Here is a 20,980-nt window from a genome sequence, read left to right on the forward strand (position 1 = left end):
TTCTTGAGAATGCTATATTATTGATAATGCCATAATATTATTGTTACTGCCATATATTATTATGAGAATTTTTTTATTTTCTTTATTCATCTTCATGTAATTTCATTGTACAAAAGTTTTGTTTTCCATGATTTTCGTCTACCAAACAAGGCACACGCCCGTATTTATGGTACTTAGTCGACTGCCATATTGTTGAGAATGCTATAGTTCCACTGACCCGGGCAATTGAGACTCTTGTGCGGTGCACACACTTAAAATAGTATTATTAATATATTAGACACTGACTAAAAGAACAGTTTTAGTCACCAATATAAAATGATCACTATGTACAGCATTCCATGGGCTGGCATATGTATAAATTAGGTTGGTACAGAATGATTGTACTCTTAGTAATATTTAATATTGTGTAGGATAACGAAAAAGAGTATGCGTATAAAAGAAAACGATGCATGGGGAGTGGCAGATGGAAGATGTATGATGCTGTCACTTCCGATTGACTCCTACGCGAATTGTCCTATATTATTGTTATAAATATCTTAAGATATCGCCTGTCAACGGAAAGGTTGAATTCTTACAAAATTAAACACACTCTTTTTATTGCATTTTTGTAAAGCAGAAATCTGTGTGCTGAGGTGGCCAAAGAGGTGAGCTCTAACGTTGTGAAATTAGGACAGCTTCTTCTGAAATGAATTTCTAGGTCAATGCAACTATTTTCTAAGTAATTTCCTTCGTTCTATATGGACTTTTTACGCCCTTTTAACTGATACTTTGTTATGAACTCTGTCTATTAATTCGATAAATGTCTGCGGTCCCGTTTTTAACAGGATAAGGATTAATTTGACCAGATTTTTAATAAATTAACAGTATTTTTTATCAGTGCTTTTTCTCTGTTTTTGGACAATATTTTTAATGGTGACCGGATAAATCATCACAAAGATAATTCATCACAACTCTAAAAGTTATATAAAGTCATGGAAAGTGATGAAACAAAAACTTTATTAACTGGGTTAAATAGATTAGGTTAAAAAAATATATTTTCATCGTTTCTAATGACTTTATATAACTTTTTAAAAGTGTGTTGAATTGTCACTGTGTTGAGTTATCATGGAACCATTTTTAATAGTTTACAAGAAAATTTGTGTTGTATTTTGTACTGAGCCGTTCACAAACTATTGTATCGTCTTGTATAGGGAAGAATATGTAGGGTTTTCCAATAAGAGGTGTTATTTTATTATGTATATAAATTAAACTTGTATTTATTTTATATACATAAACACACACTTGCCACAAATTACACATCACTTCTTATCACTTATCACATTCTTATCACTTATTTTATTTTATTATGTATATAAATTAAAAACGACAGCTTCAAAAGTAACATCTACCGAAATAGCGGACTATTCAAAATAACACCTCTTATTGGAAAACCCTATATATTCTTCAATAGAGACCATCTGCTAAACCTGTAAAAATCTCAAGTAAGTTCAACTGTTGAATTTGGAAACAGACATTTTTTTTGCATCAAAAAAAAAAATTATATGAAAAAAAAAACATTATAAAAATTACGCACAAAATGTTTAAATAATATCGTATTGTTAGGTGTGATATTCACTAGGTAATATTATCCATGTTAACACGTTTGTTTAAAGCCTAGATTCAGATGTATTCAATGATTTAACGACTAGACATCGATAGCCAGGTAACTAACTGGTTTCGTGTGAACTCCGTTCATCAAAGGTCAGAGGATGCAAATAATTAAAGTAATTAGTTAATTAAATATGAGTGTAGTAATTAGTAATTACAATTCAATAAAAACGGAAGGTGTGTTAGATATTACATTAAAAATGTGTGGTGAATACACGGCACGATCAAGTCAAACTGAACACTTCAAAATTGGAAATTTAAAAACAGGAAAATCATGGTAGGCGTTTGTGGTATAACTTTTTTTACGCTATACATATGTACTTTAAAAAACTTGTAAATATATTAAACAAAATGTTTGTTGTTTAATTGCTGAATGTGTAGAATTACATCGTGGGCGTGACCGTGTGCCAGAAATACATCAAATTTGCCCTACCTCTTGAAATTGAAAGGAAATCAAACGACAGAATTTCTTTCGCAGATAATTGAATTCATTGACATAACCCCTCAGGCCTCTGGCATATTCTGTCAGAAGGTCGGAGTACTCCGCCTTGCAATATATATATTCTTTAAATATAAATTTGAATATTTCTCAACGTATCCGAAAGCTAAAAATGTATTTGTAAGGTGATGAAATACGTTTAAAATTTTATTATTAGAAATAAACATGTTTTTTAAATGCTTTAATTTTTTTATTATTGTAAATAAACAAGTTTTTTTATATGCTTTAATTTTATTATTGGAAATAAACATGTTTTTTTATATGCTTTAATTTTATTATTGGGAATAAACATGTTTTTTTTATATACTTTAATTTTATTATTGGGAATAAACATGTTTTTTTTATATGCTTAAATTTTAAACGCAAACATAAAAAAAATGTTTTCAAAATAACTCACTCACTCATTGTTTCATCTGAACACTGAAATAATATTACTGATAACAAAAAAACACATTTTATTAGACAACTAGCTACATCCCGCCACGCGTAGCTATGGCTAAGTCTGTCTATGCAGATAGAGAAACAATAACTCAATCCAAAAGATGGCGCTGTTTAAAAAAACATTTTTTACCTGTCGCATGGAACATCTATATAAAATATGTATATGAAAACACACACGCATTCGAATTCAACGTTGTGTCAAAATTTCAATTTGAACAAAAAAAACATTAACATTTTTATTTATATAGATTGCAATAAAAAAATTAAAGTTGCCTAAATTATTCTCAAATTAATTAATAATATGATCATTACATGAGCTGTTCACAAAAGCGAACAAATTAGCTTTTGGGGTCAAGACAAACATTCCCGTGTTTACTATAGCCTCATAATATTATAGAAACTCCTACTACCATCATGATAAGCGGAATATGTTGCTTGTGCAATGATGCAGGACTTAGCTAACAGTTGAGTTGAACTTACAACGCCTGGATGGACACCCGACGCTTTGTCAACTAACCTATTAATAATACCGAGATGTTTGTTTTCAAACCAACATAAATTCGTTTTATTGAAATACAAAACACACACTTAGGACGCGTTGTTTCACAGAATTTGAACAATTCTTCAAATATCAAAGTTATTTTTTAAGTTCTGTTATTATTTCAGTTATTTGAAGCAACTGGCCTGTAATGATATAATAATAGGACTTTAACAAACTTAACTGTGAAATTTGATGAATTTTTCAAATTCAGTGAAACAACCCGTCCTTATATTTTCTAAATTGAACAAAATTTGAAAGCTTACAATGGATTTGTCATTTGATCAAAATAAAGCATAACCTCAAATGAGACGCAAGTTTATAAATAATCCATTTATTGGATTGTGGCCATTTTGAATTTTGACATAGAACGTTCGTTCCAAATAATTCAAAATACTTCTACGCTATTGGACATTGCAAATACTCAGCAATATAGCGGGGCAAATACCAAATAGACGACAGAAATAACATTATTTTTATTGACTTGTTTCTAAATAATAAATTATTGTTGATTTGCCAATTTTTTCGGATGCCAATTTTTATCATAATTTGTTTTGCTGCGAATCTTAAATTGGCAATTAATTAATTATTTTTATATGTATTTGTAAATTTAAATAATTTATTAAATTAGTTTTGTAGTCATGTAAATATCAAAATAAATCTTGACCAGTTAGTTTAGTTAGTCGAGTAGTCCAAAGCTACGGGTTACTGCGGGTCGCAGGTGCAATCCACTGCTAGCTAAGTCCTCCATCATTGCACAAGCAGAATTTTCTCACTCTAATGATAGTAGTAGCAGAATTTAATATATTCTCAAGTTATTCATTACACGGGAATTGGGAATGTGTGTGAAAAAAAAAGAAAACAAAATATGTATGTTGTATTGCTGAAAGGAATGCACGGAGATATATGAGTAATGTTTATTTATTAAGAATAAAAATTATTGCAGATTGCAGACCCTTTATATTGCAAATTGCAGACCCTTTATATTGCAGATTGCAGGCCCTTTATATTACAGATCCTTTATATTGCAGATTGCAGACCCTTTATATTGCAGATTGCAGGTCCTTTCTATTGCAGATTGCAGACTCTTTATATTGCAGATTGGAGGACCCTTATATTGCAGATTGCAGGTCCTTTCTATTGCAGATTGCAGACTCTTTATATTGCAGATTGCAGGACCCTTATATTGCAGATTGCAGGACCTTTATATTGCAGATTGCAGGCCCAATTTATATTGAAGAATGCAGACCTTTTATAATGCAGATTGCGGGCCCTTTAAATTGCAGTTTGCAGATCCTTTATATGGCAGATTGCAGGCCCTTTATATTGCAGATTGCAGACCCTTTATATTGCAGATCGCAGGCCCCTTATAAGGTCCTGATAAACTTTTTAATATTACCCATTTAGTCATTATATATTATTAAGACAAACGCAGGTGCATTAATTAGAAATTTAATAAAAGTTTATCAGGAAACTGCCAGCAATCCAGAAATCCTTACCAATAATTTAAAGAGATTCTTAATAAATTAGCAATAGTCATTTCTCCGTGTGAGAAAAATTATTTCTCAATTTTGACATTATTCGGCGCCAAGTAATAGTTTTATGCAGTCTTATCAAGATGATGGTTCTACGAAATACCCATAAAATGATGGCATAGTGAGTGGCAATTTAATATATTAAAGAAATGGTTTTAAACAACGTCGTTAAACAAAGAAAACTGGGACTAATATGTAATTAAATAACGGGCTTAAAAAATGCTTAACCGCCTTGTTAGCAGCCATTTTTAACAGGTTATAAATTTATTTATATTTTTTATCTAATAATGTGGTTCACTCTGCCGGTTATTCGTGTATTCTACTGCAAGTGGCTTAGATGTTTACGTCAATTAGAATACATTAATAATATATTTTTTTAACACAACATGGTTAAAGTGTTATTTAAAAAACAAGAAAAATTACGATCAAAAAGAAAATTACTTGAAATAAAATGGACTAAAAATAGAAGTAGGTAGGTACCAATATTAATTAAATAAATTAAAATAAAATTCTCACTAATGAAATAACAACACTAAATTCAAATTAAAAGTAAATATGAGTTCATTGAACCAGAGTTATGCAAACAGACAGACAGACCCACAAGCGAAATTAGTAAATTTATTTTTTAACATCATTTTAAGAGGAAGCTACAAGCCAAAAATGTGTATATTCTTGGTATACCTTATATTGTAGGTAATAGGCATTAAAATCGCTTGAAAAACGGAGTCTAGAAACGTCCGATTTCAAGCACAAAACTGGTTTTTATTTATTTTATAAATAATTTTATAAGAAAGCAAAAAGTTTAAAAAACAAGAAAAATTACGATCAAAAAGAAAATTACTTGAAATAAAATGGACTAAAAATAGAAGTAGGTAGGTACCAATATTAATTAAATAAATTAAAATAAAATTCTCACTAATGAAATAACAACACTAAATTCAAATTAAAAGTAAATATGAGTTCATTGAACCAGAGTTATGCAAACAGACAGACAGACCCACAAGCGAAATTAGTAAATTTATTTTTTAACATCATTTTAAGAGGAAGCTACAAGCCAAAAATGTGTATATTCTTGGTATACCTTATATTGTAGGTAATAGGCATTAAAATCGCTTGAAAAACGGAGTCTAGAAACGTCCGATTTCAAGCACAAAACTGGTTTTTATTTATTTTATAAATAATTTTATAAGAAAGCAAAAAGTTAATCAAGTGAAACTGTCACAGATAATCTTAGCTATAATACTGTATTTTTTAAAAGTTGTTTCCTTTACGCGTTCATACATTTCGATTGAAAAAATATATTTTTTAGTATTTTACATTTATATTTTTCATTGAATAATTTATTTTTTATTTGTATTCTTCTCAAGCAAAACGATAGGAAAACCTTCAATTTATCTAAAGCATATTTTTGGTATTCATAATGTACACCAATTCGTTACAAAGATTAATAATTAATTAAGGTGATTTTACATACTAATAGTAAAAATAATACAGTATTTATGATACATAATTAAACTGTCTCAGTAACAATTTTTTCTTTTTGTTATGTGATAAATTAAAGATGTCCACTGACTCGGTATAATTATTTCCCTCCATAAGCGTTCTGGGCAATGGGGAATACATATGGTAGTTAGTATCAGAATTTGTGCACTAAAATATATCCCGACTTTTAGTATAACGTTGTGGAATTTGAAAGTTTAGCAATGCAAGCAATTCTATATAGAAAATTTTATATAGAAATACCAAGGCAATGAAAATCCTTACGTCCGACAATTTAAGCATATTCAGTTCAATAAAATTGCCGGAATATCCATTTTAGTAAGAGTAAGAAAATGTAATCATTTAATTAGTATTCTTTCAATAGCTTGAACGTGAATATTGTAATGTGGCTTCCAGATGGGGGAATTGTACTCAAGTTGACTTCTAACAAAGGAAATCTATAACAATTTAATAACCATGTTTATTTACTCTATATTTCTAAAACATAAACGATCCACAGTACTACATCATAAACCTACGAAACTTTTAATTTTAAAAATTATCTAATGAGAACATGGGTATGGGTGATTTATTAATCCTCTTTTAAAAACGTGATTGCAATCCATTTCCTAATAAAAAAAATAGTCTATTCAGAAAACATCGGAACAAGTGTTCAAGCACGTGTACTTCTCAAAAATGTTACAATATTAGAACTTTTATGAACACGACATCCACATCAATTGGAAATGTGTCAATTCATTCGTTAAAAGCCTGCAGTCCCGTTTCTAACAGGAATACGAATAAAATGACTACATTTTTAATAAATTAGCAATGTTTCAGTAATATCTGTAAGGACGTGTTGTTTCAGAAAATTCAAAGTTAATTTTCAAGTTCTGTTATTATTTCAGTTCTGTCAAGCAACTAGCCTATAATGATACAATAACAGAACTTGAATAGGACTTTCACAGAAATCGAAAATGAACGTTGAAATTTGATGAATTGTTCGAATTCTGTGAAACATTCTAATTTTTCTCCATGTATGGACAATCTAGTTATAAGTATCTATCTATGAAACTTAGTTATAAGCCAAAAGTAATTAGTTATATGTCTAAGTGATAGGAATAAATTGAATGCATAAATTAAATTGTTAAGCGCACTTGAGGTGATTTTCTCACGAAAACGGTGCTATACAAATAATCCAATAATTATTACATTTATATTGTCCCTTACTAAAGTTCTCACTTAAGAGATTACTGATTTTCTTACAATTATATTTCTTGAACCGTAAAAAATAAGTGGTTATTCTGACAACAAATAGAAACTCACCTTTTTAAGCTGTCATACCCTTAAAGTAAATATACCATTCCTGAGAGAAAGTCCAGTTATATCCAATTATGTCCTAAATCCTGTATCTAAATTTCGCTAATAAACAATTAGTTAATGTTAATTAAGTGTTAATCTCGAGTGACCTACCAGGTAAGTATTGTATTCTCCATAAATAGTTAGTAATAACATAGATCATTGTAGAAATGTATTATATAAATGTACTTGAGGTGATTTTGCACAAAAACGGCGCTTTACGAATCATCCAAATATTATGATTATTATAGCTAGGCTACTTAAGTCACCAGTAATTTTATAATAATTTGGTTATTTGTGGGTTTGTACAGATTGGCATCAATGGAAAATAATTTATTATATTTCATTAATAAGTCATTTTAACGTTTTTTTCTCTTACTTTTGTATTTTTATATATTTTTTACTCTTTATGCTTTGTACTTGTAACTTTATACATATGTTAATAGCACATATTTTTAAAAATAAATTAATTAATCAAAATTAAGAAGATTTTTTGAACTTGTTTAGTACTGTCCTTGTTTAGCCGAATTCAACCCTGGTTTAACGACAGTATTGCTAGGTATAAAACGTTATATTAAAATTAATATATATTTCCTTCACGTAGGCACTATAACGCCATCATTTCATCATCGCCTGATCATTTGAAATTTGAATGGCAAATCCAAAGAAACCGATATCCTTACCATTTTTTTAATAAATAATAACAATAAGCTATTCCATTTTTACAATCATGGCAACATTGGCATAATAAAATGGCGCATGTTCAACGACAATGATAGTTTATAATAAACAATATAATTGTTTATTCATTTCGCAATTAGATATTGAAATGTAATGACTCACAGCTCGAGAATTTGCAACTTTGCTTTGTCGAGCGCGTATACAAGAATTATTGTCGCCGAGAAAGGTATTCGATTATAGGCGCTTTGGAGGATTCAAATTATTTTATCGAGTCCTTATTTTGATAAGAATGAATTTTAAAATATGATATCGTCAATGAATTGATTAAGCTTTATCGAAATTCAAGCGATAAACATTGTATTGTATTTTTAATCAAATTATAATAACAAAAAAACAACACGTTCTAGAGTGATAGATACGATAAGTGAAACGTCCTGGTGAAACGTTGCTTGAAATGACAATAGCCGTGTTTAGAGAACAGAACTGAATAGCCAGGTAACATCGTCATCAATACAACTAACTAAGATTTTTTTAAATATATATTTTTTAAAGCCCGTTTAAATTCAGCCAAATTCCGGAGATCAGTAAGAGAGGAGATTCAAAAATCTTAATTTCTTTTTTTTAATATTTTATAATAAGCCATATTCTAAAACATCCGGTAATTGTTTGGTTTCGGTTGCCTCCTTATTGTACCTTTTTAAAATCTCTCCTCAGAAGATTCTCATTTCTGAGCACAAACTGCCTCCTGTTTTATATTATTTTTTAGTTTTAATGTTCTTGTTTTGTCCTGTCCTGCTGTTATTGTTATTCTAAGTTTTGTCATCACTTTGTATGAACAGTATTTTTAGTGTTATAATATAACATCTACATTGGGTAAGGCAAACTGTAGGAATAATTTTAACGACATGACCACTAATACTAAATTACCGTTTATAAGTTTGGTATAGTAAAGCGCGCTTGAAGTGAAATGACACTAAACTGCGCTATATAAATGCCATGTTATTATTATTAACCGCCAAACAACTTTCCTCGGAAAAATTAGCGGAACTAATCAATTTATTGATATTATATTTGAGTTCTGAAAGTATTTTAGTATTTATTTTTATTGTAACAGCTGTTTCGATAATCAACGCCATGACTAAACTCTGTTATTAGTTTGTATATCTGTCTGTATGAGTTTGATAATGGCATTGACCCTGAAAAAATTGTCACAATAATAAAAAAATTAAAAAATACTAATCAATAATTTGATTTACTTCAAATAAATAAAATTAATCTACTTGGATATTAGAGGCGTTGAATTGTATGCACGCAATATTCTTATCAGATATTGAAAGAAAATATGTTTAAAAAAGTTTAAAAAAACGAAATAAGTTTCTTGAGTTTTTATTCGAATATTGGAAAAAGCTCCGAGAGGAAGATTCTAGTAAGAATAATAAGGAATTCTGGTATAGTTTGCTGAATAAGCAATCAAAAGTATAGTTTAGTTAAATACTTTGAAATTTATGAAAAAGTTTATATGAAGAACGTATTGCAATTGAATTTATATGAAGAACGTAGGTATTGCAATTTAATTTGCATGAACAATGTATTGCAATTGAATTTTGATTGTGTTTGTGAATGTAATATTATGCAAAAACACGTGGCATTTAGCTAAAACACTAAGTAAAACAAACAAATAGAACCTTGTTGCTTTGAAAATCAGCTAAACTCAGTGGAACAGGGTTCTATCTGATTATTTTAATTAGCATTTTGGCTAAATGTCATGCTTTTTTGCATAGATTGTCTTACCTAAAGATAATTCAATTAAAATACGTTCTGCATAAGTATATTCACTTTTACGTTATTGTAATTTTTCATTTGTTTTCGAGTTTAACATAATTGGTAGATGGAATCATTTTGTTCCAAATCGAATGAACTCTAAGTTAAATGCAAATGGTACCACGTTGCTCCAAAAATATTTCATCTGTAATAGAAACTAAGTTGTCCGTAAAATTCGCAAATGGAACTTTGTTGTTCTAAAATTATTTTTTTTTTAATTAGATTTTTTTTGCATTATTATTTGCGAAATTATATAGAAGTTAGACATATTTTACATGGAAAAAAAAAATCAAAGAAACAAAGTGCAAAAAAGTGAATTTTGTTCAAAATGTCTGATAGAGCTTTGTTGCCTCTAGGGAATGAAATGTAGAATTTATTTTCCGCAAAGCTTCAAATTGTAAAATTACCTGCTAAAGATAAAAAATCAAGAAAAATATGTTATATTTTATCACATCATGATGAGCATGAAATATAAGGTCACCAACTGATAATCCAGTGAAAATATTAGAGATGAAATATTATATAGATATTAAATATTATATAGATATTAAATATTATATGGAGATTAAATATTATATAGATATTAAATATTATAACTTCACTTTTCTTTTTTAAATTTATTTAATTACTACATTCTAATTTTACATTCTAAGAAGATTTACATACAAATGTAAATATAAAAGAGATATAGACTATTTTCTTAAAAGATATATAGTTCTCGTCACTAGGAGAACCTGTGCTGAGGGGGAATAGGTTACGGATATAAGGTTTTCAGCGAATTCTGTAATGATTTTTTTAAATACTAGTCAATTTTTTTCAAATATTTCTTGCTTTCACCCTTCAAGGGTGTTATAGGCCATCATTACACATTACGGAGAGAGGAAAGATGAATTTTATACATTAATTTTGTTTAAATTGGCATATTCCTAAATTATAACGAAGATTGGAGTTGAATTCAGACTTAGAAGAGATGAGATGTCTAATAGAAGGGAGGTAATTTTAGATAAGGCTTGATAGAAGAGAGGATATTTGTTTAGAGAGGGACAACCAAAAAATATGTGATCCAAAGTTCCCATTTCTAGTCCACAGAATGTACATCTGGGGAATCAAACACGTGAATTTAAAAAAATAAATCCTTAAGCCAAGATTATAATATGTACTTCATGCAGTTATTTTTTGTTTTAATTGTTTGATGTTTGGTGGCGGTTTGTTATATAATTTTACAGCTAAAATTCAGAGCATCTTTGTCCAAAGATTACACTTTGGTATATTTACGTTGTCTGTTTGCTTTGCTTTGGTTTTATGATTTTGTGGAGTGTTTTCATTTTTTTCTTTTTGAGGTGATGAACCAGAATAATTTGGCATAATTTGTTGGTATACTTGTTACTTTAAATCTTAAGGGTTCAATTGAATTCGTAGATTTTTACAACTTGTAATCTGCAGGATTGAATGTGGATTCCATTATAGCAAGTAATTTGATAATAAAATAAAAGCTAAGTAGGTATTTATAATATTTACCAACAAATCTCGCTACTTTTATGTATGTATGTAATATTCTCTAACTTATCTTTTCTAACTTAATAATAACTAAAATTAAGATTATTTTAATATTGTTATCATCATCATCATCATACTAAAATCGGTTTTTGGTCTGTGTATATGTGATTGTAACTCTGGTTCAACGAACTCCGAATGATTTTGAATAAGTGTCATTTTCAAATTAGGAACTTACGTCATGAATTCAGACAAGCGATAAAGTACCTACCTATAATTACAATATTTTTTTACCTGAAAATTATTTTGATTCTTTATTTGAAATGTTCTTATTGTCAATCTTGACAAGTAAAGACTGATTTTCTTAAGAGCAAGTGTCCCTTGTGTAGAAAGATGGAATGTAAGAAATAACACAGCTTTATGGCGTATATAACATCCTCTCTGCCTACCCCTGAGAGAAAGTAGAGAGACATTAAGCTGGAGCATTAACTTCAAATACAAACTTCAAAACATGTTAATATATATTATCAAAAAAACAATTAACAAATAAAATACCTATCTGTCAAAAATAAACATAAAAATATGGTCAAGAGCAGCAAATGTGTCCAACAGCACGGAATATAGTTACAAGAAGGATATAATAGCATACCTCAATAATATTAATAACTAAGCTAAGCATAATACTATTCTTCTGCATTGAATGTTGCACTAAACTATTATGAATATAAAAAGTTTGTAAAACTTAAATAGTGTAAAACAAAGACGCTATCCGCGTCTGTCTGTTTGTGCGCTTAGTTCTTCTAAACTACGCAACAGATTTTGATAGGGTTTTCACTATCATTTAGAGAATTTCTTCCGGAAGGTTTGCATATATAATACATGCATATTACATTTTTAGAAAGCAGAGAAAAGTCGATGTTTTGTAATCAAGTCTTAAAAAAATAATTTTCGGACGATGGCTAAACCTTATGAGGTACATCAAAATAATAATAGTACGCGATGGTATATGTCTATCTCCTAACGATAACCCCCATCAAAGCCGGGTACAAGTAAGCAAGTATATAAATAAATAAATAAATATTTTTCAAATCCAATCAATGTAATTTTTAAATCAAAAATGATCGTTTTGTAATTAGGTAGGTATGTGTTTTTGTTGTTTTTTGTGCTTATTTTGTTTAATGCAACTCTAAGAAGGTATAACATTACGTAACCTTCCCTATAAATTATATTAAAACAATAGTTTATCGCGTTGTTGATACTAAATACCTAAGCAACTGAACTAACATTGTATAATTTCAATTATTTTAGGTATTCAACACAATGTTGCGCTTTGGCGGGAATTGAATCAGTAGCCGTATTTACCTAAAAGCAAACGTTCTACAAATTAAAAATTATAGCGTTAACCAACATTAAACAATACAATCAATTATAAATGTAATTACAATTTGCAAAAGCGTTATAAATTAGTTACAATGACATTATTATGTAACTTTTCTTGCATGGACGCATCGAACAAAATATGTCGTGAAAGAAATACTATAGGTATAATTATAAATATATATTTTTATAAAATTTAACTATTTATTTCTACAGGCGTATGTATCTTAACGATATGAAAATATTTAATAATTAGGTATTGATCTTAAAATTAAGTTTGGTAGTAAAATTTTCACTAAATAACAAAATATATTTTTTCTTGCGAAAGCTTTCAAGTGATATGTTACAAAAATTAAAAAATAAACCAAAAAAAATTAATTGCCGAGTGAATTTTTTTTCCACAATTTGGCGAGCTTCAACATCTGTCGAAATTATATTTATTTTTTAAAGCACTACATCAGTATATTAATTTCATATAATATAATTAATTAGGTAGGTACCTACCAGTCAATTAAAATCTGGATTAGAAGCAAGTTGATAACACAAATAATATTATTTAAAATATTGTCAAAACACTAAAAAACTATACACTCTTTGGGACTAGTCAAAATTATTCAAAAATAATTTTAATGTTATGGCCACACTGAATTCAAATAAAGGTTCCAAAATCACTTAAGTTCCGATTTCAAATAATCAAAAATATCCACTTATTTTAAAATATGACACAAAAATTCGTTCTCTATTCAAATGCGCATAAAATTATCAATTCAAGCACATTAATAAATTACTATAACACACTTTAAAATCGTTCTTAATTTAAATAAATAAATAATTATAATCCTTTTGGCACAATGAATCACAATAAAAACAATTCAAATCGTTCGATTTTTAAAACAAAACACTGAAAATATTTGTTATCGTTCTATTTTCAAATTTTTAATGCACTAAAAGGGTTCTATTTTCACAACGAATCACTGAAAATATATAAAATGAGTTCGAACACTGAAATATTTAATTTTTAAATGTCGTTCGATTTTTAAATTCAGTTCGATTCACGAATGCGTTGAAAAAAAACTCCCGACGAATTTTGAATAAATTATATGTCTTACAAATAATAGTAATGATTGTGGATAAATGAAAAAAAAATTGAAAAACTTCTCCGCGTCGACCTCTCTCCTCAAACAATCGTTAAGAACTGACGGAAGGAGCATATTTCAACCTATTTTTTTGTATTGGAACACATACATGCGCGCGCACGTCTCATACGTCAAAACACTCTAAAAGCTTTCGCTCCACACAAAAAAGCACCGATCCAACATTCGAAAAGCTCAAAGCTTTCATACCAACAAAACAACACTTTTATAAATTCTATTTAAATTGTTTGTTTCGAGGAAAATTAATGTTAGTTTTTAGGTGTCAAGAAGACGGTACTGCCTCCAAAACTTAAATTTATAATTTTTTTAGATGTATTTGTACATTTTTTGTTATGTTTTTAACAAAATGGCGAATAAATTTGATGAGCTTTATATTTTTGATCCGTTTCGTGGAAATTTACATCGTTTGAACTTTGTGTAATAATAAATAGAATAACTTTTGATGATTTATTATTGATTTCAATATTGTTTTTGGATGAATCGTGAGTTAGGGTTATCGAGGCTTTATTGTATCCATTTTGAACTTGTTTTATTATGTCGTAATTATGTGAATTCAAGTTATAATATTTATATTTCAAACAGAAAATTTTTCATTGATTTGGTATTTCTATATAAAATTCTAAATGATTTAGTTAATAGTCCGGTATTGCTAGAATTGATAAGGTTCCGGATTCGACAACGTAATAATACTAGAAGTCAGGATTTATTTCAGTGCAGAAATTCTGGGATTAACTACCATATGTATTCCTATTTGCCCAGAATAATAATGGAGGGAAACAATTATACCAAGTCAGTGGACATCTTCAATTTATCTTTAAACAAATATAAAATGTTATTAATGAAGCAAATCAGTTATGTACAACAAATAATGTATATTTCTTAATATTAATATATAAATCCCCGAAAAATGGGGTTATTTAATGAATAAATAAATAAAATATGAATAATAAATACAAATTGTAATTTGTTATTTTAAAATGGTGTCGTCTTGGTTAACCACCAATCAGTCTAATCAGAATCGAATAGTTCTTGCTTGAAGTGGCTTTAGCCGTGTTCAGTGACCAGATATGGATATTAATATCCAGGATTCGGTGGCCTTCGTGGTTGATTGGTTATGATCGTTGACCACGAATCCATACTAAAATATGGAAGGTTCACATACCGGCGTGCGCAAGTAAATCATATTTGATTAATTTGTGTTATTTCACAACTCATTGATGTAAAAATATATAATACCTGTACAAATGGCTTTTTTGTATTTGATGACCAGATCTGAATAGACACGTACTTCCCCACCTTCCTCTCTCCCATCTCCTACCCACTCACAACATACCCTAATTGGGAATGCCATAATCTCACTAGCTCCAGACAATTGTGAGCAGTTGGGACTTTCCGACCTTCCCCTTTCCTATCTCCTTCCCCACTTAAACATATACCTCAAATTGGGCTGCAATAGTCCAACAGGCTTCGGACAAAAAATTGAGACAATTCGAAAGAGGTTGTATCGTGATACGTACACCTACTTTGTTTCATTCGTATTCAGACATACTTTTCAGTTATTCATAATCTTGACCATGACTAACTCGTTTAATATCGGTAGGTACACGCAATCAAAGTGTCCCTTTCTTTATCTCTTTCAATAAAGCGTAATTTGGTTATTGTTAATAAGCAGATATCTCAATGCTAGTTGTGCATCTGAGTGAAATCAGAGGGCCGCTTCCCAACCAATAACATAACAGAATCCGAGCATTGATTCCGACTAGAATTCACGTTACATAATACTGGGGACTACTTATAAATGGTTTCGCGCAAAGTTTTGAGGTTTTAAGGCACTTTAAAAATATACAATCCGTAGTACATTATTTTGATGTATCTCATTAGGTTTAGCCAGCATTAGCAATATAGTGCCCGATAATATTTTTTACGACTTGATTACAAAACATCGACTTTTCTCTCCTTTATAAATATGATATGCATAGTAGGAAGGTATTCTCTAAATGAGTGAAAACCCTATTAATATCCGTCGAATATTTTAGAAGAACTAAGCGCACAAACAGTGGGACGAGGATAGCGACTTTTTTATACTACCTATTACAAAAACAGTTTACCAGACGACAACACCTCAAAACGATTTTAAAAACCGTTTGTATTATTAAAATCTGTATTTCATGTGATTTTGAAAACTGTTGGTACTGCAAATTGTTGGTAATCCGGTTAAAAACAGGATTACAAGACGTTTTCTGATAAAACTTTAGTAAATTCATAATATAGCGGAACACGTGTTCATGCACCTGCATTTGCCTTGATAATATATAATGACGAACTGCGAAAGTACATGTGTTCCGACATCGTGATAATACATTCGTTTTGATTTAATAAAATCAGGAAACCTATCAATACATTCGTTAAGAGCCTTAAATCAAGTTAAGAGCCTTAAATCAATAATTTGAAGAGATTATTAATAAATTAGCAATAATTTGAAGAGATTATTAATAAATTAGCAATAATTTGAAGAGATTCTTAATAAATTAGCAATAATTTGAAGAGATTATTAATAAATTAGCAATAATTTGAAGAGATTCTTAATAAATTAGCAATCATTTTTAAGAGATTCTAAGGACGGGTTGTTTCCGAGAATTTGAACAATTCTTCAAATTTCAATATTATTTATCAAGTTCTGTGAAAGATTTTTTAAAAAATCTGTTATTATTTCAGTTTTGGCAAGCAACTAGCCTATAATGATATAATAACAGAACTTGAATATGACTTCCACAGAACCCGTAAATGAACGTTGAAATTTGATGAATTGTTCAAATTCTCCGAAACAACCCGTCCTTAATAAATTAGCAATCATTTAAAAAGATTCCTAATAAACTAGCAATAATTTGAAGAGATTCTTAATAAATTAGCAATAATTTGAAGAAATTCTTAATAAACTAGCAATAATTTGAAGAGTTTCTTAATAAATTAGCAATAATTTGAAGAGTTTCTTAATAAATTAGCAATAATTTGAAGAGATTCTAAATAAATTAGCAATACTCATTTTTCTCCACAAAACCGATTGTAACATTAAAATCTGAAATTGCATACAAAATTTTAATATTTTTAATTGCGTATGTCCATTTACGAAATCAAAATCTGAAAGAGTCTGCTTTTAGATAACAGCAGATATTTCATTTTAAAAAACAGCAAATCTATTTGAAATTGAATGTCAAGCGGTTAATTGATGACATCGTATTGTGTTTTCAAAACCCGAGGGGTTAATTCCTACACGAATTAACATTAACTTATTCTTTAACGTCCAATGCTACTTCTCTCTATCAATTAAGACCCCGTAGTAAGCGTTCAAAGATGGTTTGAAAGGGAAATATATAAATACGAATGTTAGAGGGAGCGCGCTAATATTAAAAAATGATAATAAGTAAGCAATCGTGAAAATATTTAATAAAACATGACTCGTTTGAAATAGAGCAAAATCTATCAAAAAATGTTTTAGTTGCATTTAAAGATACGCTGTGAATTTTTTCGTGCCTATTACATATTAAATAACAGAACAAAACGTGTTTTAAATAATTTTCGGAAATTACTCGGATATTATCTTCAAAATTAACTTTTTATTTTTTGGAACTTAAAACTCAAAGAGTTAACGAGAAACTTGTTATAAATCGGTAGAAATTGGGTATGGCGGGGGCTTAATATAACTTGTCAAATGTCAGTATGAAGAAAAAAAAAACAGAACATCGCCAGTTTTCTCGAAAACATCATCCCTTCCGTAATGTCATAGCGAGCTTTTTAAGGTTTATTTTTATTCAGAATTAGGGTAAAAACTACCCTTTCTTACTTTTAATATTAGGGTGAGATGAATTCAATGGTTTTGTAAGGAAATACCATATTTATTATTAACATGACAACAAAAAATATAATAAACCATAACATGAAGCATAGGTTAAGTGTGGTTTTAATATATTTTTTTTTTAATATTTTTATTTATTTTATAAAATACAGTATAATGTTTAAATTTACATAGTAAGAACATATTTCAATAAAAATTAACATGTTTACCTTTACAAGAGTCTAAAACTCGTGTGTAAAGGGAAAATAATAAAAACTTAACATACATATGTAAATAGAAGAAAAAAAGAATCATAAAAACATATAAAGTGAAGAGATTTTAGTTTTTTTATATAATAATTTATGAAATAATTTAGTGAGATATCATCGTCATTCTAATTCGTTAAATTATTTATTGTAGTGAGGTTAATTTTATTTTTAAATTTATTAAAATCCGGTTCTAATCTCAACTCAGTCGTTAATTTATTAAACCATACCACTCCAGTGTACGTGTAATAGTGTTGTGCAAAACTGGTATGCATTAATGGAGTCCATAAGCGACCCATTGTATTTTGCCTATTGCTCTCGACACGAACCATGGCATGGTGTGACTTCTTATACAGATCTTTGTGGATTTGAAGTAGCGTATTTTTCGTATATGTATTTTTTAGTGATGGGACTTGAAAATCTTGGAAAAGTTGTAAGGTTGGGTAGTCTGATGGTTTTTTTATTAAAATTTTTATTAACAGCCTTTGAGTGATTTCCAGCGGTAAAAGTGATGATTTGTAAGCTCCCCCCCACGCAACGATACCATACTGTATTATTGAATGGGCTAGAGCGTAGTAAATATTTTTAAGAATTTTTAAGTTAAGTATATTTCTTAGACTAATAAATATGTAAATGAGTTTTCTTAATCTATTTATGATATTGTTTATGTGAGTTTTCCACTTAAGTTGACTATCTATTATTACACCTAAATATTTAATTTCATTTTTATTTCCTATGGATAAACAGTCATTATTTTGGCAAGTAGATTTTTTTGATATGCATTTTTTTGAATGTATTTTAATATTTAATTTAATAAAAGGGTTTATTTTGTTTATACTAAAAATTATATAATATGTTTTTTCAATATTTAATGTTAATAAGTTTTTATCAAACCATTCTTTTAACGTATTGATATCATTGTTAGCAATTATTTCAAGTTCATTCAATGAATTCGCTTGAAATATAATTGCAGTATCATCTGCATATGAAATGAGTTTTCCTGTTAATGGTAATTTAAAGATATTATTAACATATAATATGAATAGAAGAGGGCCCAATATGGTGCCTTGTGGTATTCCAAAGTCACTTGTGTTCGGTTCACTGAGAGTGTTATTTATTTTTACATATTGACTTCTAGAGTTCAGGAAACTTTCTATCCACATTTTGGCATTATCTATAATTCCTATTTTGTTAAGCTTGTAGAGTAATTTTTTGTGACTTATGCTGTCGAAGGCTTTCTTTAGGTCTATGAAGAGATTTTTTGCCTTTGTCTAGTGCTTGATGTATTTTTGTTGTTAAATCTATAATTGCGTCCTGTGTGCTTATTTTTTCGCGAAATCCAAATTGTTGGTCACTCAATATATTATTAGTTTCAATAAATTTTAGCAGTTGCTTTTTTGCTACCTTTTCAAAAATTTTTGAGATATTTGATAATACTGATATAGGTCGGTAGTTATTAATTTCTTTAGTATCACCTGATTTAAAAATCGGTGAAATAATAGTTTTTTTGTAAATAGATGGAAAGATTCCCTTTTTAAGACTATTATTTATGATATGTGTAATAGGTTTTTTCAAAAAGTTAAGATTTTTTTTCAGAATTTCAACGGTTATCCCATCAAAACCTGGTGCGGACTCAGTTTTTAGGTTTTGTATTATAACAACAGTTTCTTGTTCGGTTATCGTTTCGAATGTTTTTACCGTTTTATTTAATGAAGCTACTGGAATTCCTGATGTGGTGGTATTATCTATGTTGTTAGTAATTTCGTTTGCGAGATTTTTTCCGACATTTGAAAAAAAATTATTTAAAGCGTTCGCACATAGTTTTGGGTTATCAGAAACTTGCATCATATTATTGTTAATGTGCAGCTTTAAAATGTCACTTGTCTTTCTTTTTTTATCAATTATTTCATTTATTGTTTTCCAAATTTTTTTACCACTGTTACTTGAATTTAACATCTTTTGTTTGTAGAATTCTTCTTTGGTCATTTTAATTAGTGCCGTTAGTTTATTTCTGTATTTTTTAAAGTGTAAAATAATTGAATTATTTAGTGGGAATTTTTTTGTAAGTTTAAATAATTTTTCTTTTTCTCTAATGGAAACCACTAGACCATGGGTAATCCATGGTTTAATTTTTTTGAATTTTTTTTATATATTTTTTTGTGTATTTCACAGCTTGAATCTTTTATATGCTTTTGTAAGGTGTCATGAAATTTTAAAGCACTATTATTTACATCTTCTGTGCAGAGTATAGATTCCCATGTTTCGTGAGACAGTTTTTCATGAAGTATTTGTTGGTTTATCGATATTTTAGGCATGTTAGATTTATTACTATTATTAATGTTTTGTTTTTCTATGTTAAGGTTAAGAATACATGTATGATGGTCCGTTATGTTGTTTCTCCATATTATTGTTTGAAGATTATCAATGTAGTTGGAATTACACCATATGTGATCAATACATGATGGTATTTGATTATTAAATTCTCTAGTATATTTATTAATACAGGGTTTAAAATTTAAAGCGGTCATCATGTTAATATAATTGTCCTTTTCAATAGTGTGATTATTTTCAGCAATGTTAATATTAATATCGCCAATTAGAAAATTATTTGTACATTTATTATTTAAAATAATATTATTCAATTCTCCAATAAAAGTGGATATAACAGCAGAGTGTGTCCTGTATATTGATATTATTTGTATAGGTAGTTTATTATTAATGCTCAGTCTTATAATAATACAGTTTGCATTAGTCATATTCGTTTCAGTAAAGAGTACGTCTTTAAATATCGTCTTCGTGTATATAACAATACCACTATTTTTGTTAATATAATGTGAGCTCTGAAAGTAGTTGTAAT

This window comes from Hesperophylax consimilis, chromosome 29 (genome assembly GCF_061612785.1).
Source record: "Hesperophylax consimilis isolate HC1 chromosome 29, BYU_Hcon_1.0, whole genome shotgun sequence".
In the NCBI taxonomy this organism is placed as follows: domain Eukaryota; kingdom Metazoa; phylum Arthropoda; class Insecta; order Trichoptera; family Limnephilidae; genus Hesperophylax; species Hesperophylax consimilis.